This window comes from Penaeus monodon, chromosome 1, assembly GCF_015228065.2.
Source record: "Penaeus monodon isolate SGIC_2016 chromosome 1, NSTDA_Pmon_1, whole genome shotgun sequence".
In the NCBI taxonomy this organism is placed as follows: domain Eukaryota; kingdom Metazoa; phylum Arthropoda; class Malacostraca; order Decapoda; family Penaeidae; genus Penaeus; species Penaeus monodon.
In genome coordinates this window covers 13032133-13036567 of record NC_051386.1, presented here as the reverse complement: position 1 = coordinate 13036567, position 4435 = coordinate 13032133, and the positions used below count along the sequence as shown (strand labels likewise).

The following is a 4435-nucleotide window of genomic DNA, read 5'->3' as shown; positions in this document are numbered from 1 at the left end:
TCTTTTTCTAAAATTTTTTTTTTTTTGGAGATTTACCGCAATTAAAACTAGGTTTTGAGGGGATAACGCTGGGGGAAGGAACTAAAACAAAAGTAGAAACACGAAGAGAAAAATCTATATTGGAGTTAATCCACCTTTAGAGGCTCAGTAACGATACTTTGTATGATTTTTTACTCTTCCCTCAAGTGATTAAACAAGAAAATACTTCTATATTAAGGGGATGTAGCTCAGTGGTAGAGCATTCGACTGCAGATCGAGAGGTCCCTGGTTCAATCCCGGGCGTCCCCTCAATTATTATTATTTTCGATTCGCCTCTGTTCCTAGAGAAAAGACATTCCCCTACAGAAAATAACTCTTTCCCGTATATATTCTTAGTATATCTGACTGACCCACTTAACATTGATCCGAGAAAGCCTTGTGTTCGCATGTTTTTTTTTTCTGTATTCTATACTTTTAAGTTTGTTTGTTTTTCCTTTTTCCTATTTGTCTGTTTTTCCTTTTTTGCCTTTCCTTTTTTCTTTTCTTTTTTTTTCTTTTTTCCTCTTTTACTTTTTCCTTTTTTCCCTTTTCCTTTTTCCTTTTCTTTTTCCTTTCTTTTTTTTTTTCTTTTCCATTTCCTTTTCCTTTTCCTTCATTTTCTTATTTCTTTTCCAGTCTTTTCCTACAGTTAATTACTCCTCCCCGTATATATTCTTAAAACAGTATCTGATTAACCCACTGAACATCAGTTCAAAAAAGCCTTGTCTTCGCTTGTTTCTGAAGCAAGTTGTTTTTTTTCTCTCTCTCTCTAAAGTTTTTAGTTTAACTTTTCTTTTCCTTTTTTTTTTCTTTCTTTTCTTTCCTTTTCCTTTACCTATTCCTATTTCTATTCTTATCTTTACCTCTTCTTTCTTTCCCTTATAGTCAAATTTCTTTTATCTAGTTAGCAGTTATCATACACCATAAGATCACTCTTTGGCTAAATTATAGTTAATGAGTTACAGAAATACTACAGGAAAACTAAAGAAAGAGAAAACGTATGAATGTAAAATGATAACAAATTAATGAGGTGATAATAATAATAATAATATAATAATAATAAGTAACAATGATAATTACTATTATTACTATTATTATTTTAACAAAAAGATAACAAAAATAATAGTAACATTAACAATAATAATAATGATAATAAAATGATTATTGTATAATAATAGTGAGGATTATAATAATAATAATAGTGATAGTAATAACTATAATTGTTAGTTAATTAAAATAAAAATATTAAAAGTAAGTAATAACTTTAAAAAATGAAATGAAGGTTACAAAGATAAATAAATGAGGACAATAATGAGAAAAGCGATTTAAGAAATATATAAAAAGAAACAGAAACCTCTGGCAACCTTACAACACATAAGCATACCACTTTTTAAAATTAAAATATATAAAAAAACTACTAGCAGTTATGATGAATATTTGCATCGCTTGGCATCAGATTTCTCGGTTGCAAGCAGAGTTCTTTCGTGGATCAAGTTCATTTCCAAAAGTCTATCGACAGAGCCAAGAGTCATGGCCAACTCACCCATAAACTTTTGTCAGCGTCCTAGTCCTGCTCACATACATTAACAGACAGATAAATAAACAAATAAGTAAAAGATTAAGATATGGGCAGTTACTTCATCTAATTTGGTGTTGGAGATATTAACAACAGCAATTACAACTAGGTAATGGTAACGGTAATAACGCAGGAGAGAAGGAACTCATCACAGAAAAGTAAGGAAAACACGAAGAGAAAAATCTATATTGGAAGTTAATCCACCTTTAGATTCTCAATAACGATACTTTAGTATGATTTCTTACTCTTCACCTCAAGGTGATTAAACAAGAAAAATACTTCTATATTAAGGGGATGTAGCTCAGTGGTAGAGCATTCGACTGCAGATCGAGAGGTCCCTGGTTCAATCCCGGGCGTCCCCTCAATTATTATTATTTTCGCTTCGCCTCTGTTCCTAGAGAAAAGACATTCCGTACAGATTACTCCTTCCTGTATATATTCTTAGTATATCTGACTGACCCACTTAACATTGATCCGAGAAAGCCTTGTGTTCGCATGTTTTTGCTGTATTATTTACTTTTAAGTTTTTTTCTGTTTCTCTCTCTCTTTCTCTCTCTCTTCCTTTTTTGCGTTTCTTTTTCTTTTCTTTTTTTCTTTTTTTTATTATTTTTTTATTATTATTTTTTTTTTTTACTCATCACCCCAAGTTGATTAAACAAGAAAATTGCAATATATAAAGGGGGTGTAGCTCAGTGGTAGAGCATTCGACTGCAGATCGAGAGGTCCCTGGTTCAATCCCGGCGTCCCTCAATTATTAGTTTCGATTCGCCTTTATTCCTAGAAAAAAAGACATTCTCTACAGAAAATCACTCTTTCCTGTATATATTCTTCGTATATCTGACTGACCCACTTGACATTGGTCCGAGAAAGCCTTGTGTTCGCTTGTTTTTCCTGTATTATTTACTTTTTTCAAGTTTCTGTTTTCTCTCTCTTCCTTTTTTGCCTTTCTTTTTCTTTTTTTTCTTTTTTTCCTTTTTCCTCTTTTCCTTTTCCCTTTTTCCTTTTTTGCCCTTTTTCCTCTTTTTCAATTTTCCTTTTCCTTTCCCTGTTATTCTTTCTTTTCTATTTCCTTTTCCTTTTCCTTCATTTTCCTATTTCTTTTCTTTCTTTTTCCTTTTCCTTTTTCTTGTCTTATTTCTTCTCCAATCTTTTTTTCCCCCGTTTCTTTTTTCTTATTTTCTTTTCCTTCTTTTTCTTTATAGTCAAATATCTTGTATCTAGTTGGCAAATTTATCAACACGCACCATTAGATCAGCCTTAGGCTAAATTAAAGTCTAGTTATTGAATTACAGAAATACTATAGGAATCCAAATGAGAAACCTAATGAAAGAGAAAAACATAAACATGATAGCAACAAACTAATAATAATATTAATAATAATAATAATAATAATAATAACAGTAATAATAATTATTATTATTATAATCATTATTATTACCATCTTATTATAACAATAACGCTAAATGTTATTACTATTATTATTATTATTATAACAACGATAACAAAAATAACAGTAACATTAACAATAATGATGAAAGTAATAATTATTATAACAATAATAATTAAATAAATAATACGAACGGTGATAATAATTAATAATGAGAGCTATAATAGTTAGTTCATTACAAAAAAGATTTCAATATGATAATACAGAGAACAAGAACTGATGGTTACAAATATAAATGAGGACAATAATGATGAAAAGGCGATAAAAAAAATATATATAAGAAACAGAAACATCTGGCAACCTCAAAACACCTAAGTATACCACTTTTACAAATATTTTTTTATATAAAAAACACTAGCAGATATGATGAACATCTGCATCGCTCGGCAACAAATTTCTCGGTTGCAAGCAGAGTTCCTTCGTGGATCAAGTTCATTGCCAAAAGTCAATCGACAGAGCCAAGAGTCATGGCCAACTCACCCATAAACTTTTGTCAGCGTCTTAGTCCTGCTGACAAACATTAACAGACAGGTAAATAAAACAAATAAGAAAGAAAAAGATTAAGATATGGGCAATTACTAAATTTCATTTTCTGCGTCAGATATTAACAGCAATTACAACTAGATTTAAAAGAAAAAAAAGATAACGATAGCAAAGCAGGACCCGAAGGGAACTCATTACAGAAAAGAAACGAAAATAAAAAAATATTTAAAAAATAATATTAATAAATAATAATAATAATAATAATAATAATAATAATAATAATAATAATGGAAATTAGGAAAATGTTAATGATAATGATAATAATGATAACAAACTCTCTATATCATGAAAAAGTGTAGTTAGTCAAGAGATGGAGGCTCAGTAACGATACACTGATATGGTAACATTTTTTACTTTTCGCCTCAAAAGTAGAGTGAATAACTAAGAAAATATATAACGGTCCTTTTAGAAGGGGACGTAGCTCAGTGGTAGAGCATTCGACTGCAGATCGAGAGGTCCCTGGTTCAACCCCGGGCGTCCCCTCATTTCTTGACAATTTTGAAAGGTGTGTCTCGGTAACCAATATGATTTTTTGATTTTTTTAGGGAGTTTGAGTTGACAGTCTTGCGTTCAAAGCATTCGTTTTAGGAAGTAAATTTTTTTTTATTTTGTGATTACCGAATTTACCGATTTTTAAGGTTTTGAATACAAAGGTATATAAATATATGGGACGCAGAAGCCGCCATTCTTGGGAGAGGGTAAGAAGCCAGTGTCATCCGTATCATCCAAATACAGAAAAGAGCAACGAATCTGCTGTCCCATTAAGAAGTGTAAAACAATATGTTGGATCATGACTAAAACCGTAAAGACACACCATTATTTTTCACAGGGAAGCCTTCACATCCTCGGTC

General features: G+C 30.8%; 4 non-coding genes across 4 annotated transcripts; all 4 read left to right on the top strand.

The window, feature by feature from the left end:
• The first annotated feature begins 216 nt into the window (after window positions 1-216).
• Trnac-gca lies at window positions 217-288 on the top strand. Its single transcript has one exon. It is a non-coding gene; the product is annotated as a tRNA-Cys (tRNA).
• A 1596-nt stretch (window positions 289-1884) lies between these two features.
• Window positions 1885-1956, top strand: Trnac-gca. The gene has a single exon. It is a non-coding gene; the product is annotated as a tRNA-Cys (tRNA).
• Window positions 1957-2272: 316 nt separating this feature from the next.
• Window positions 2273-2344, top strand: Trnac-gca. The gene has a single exon. It is a non-coding gene; the product is annotated as a tRNA-Cys (tRNA).
• A 1651-nt stretch (window positions 2345-3995) lies between these two features.
• Trnac-gca lies at window positions 3996-4067 on the top strand. Its single transcript has one exon. It is a non-coding gene; the product is annotated as a tRNA-Cys (tRNA).
• Window positions 4068-4435: the final 368 nt, after the last annotated feature.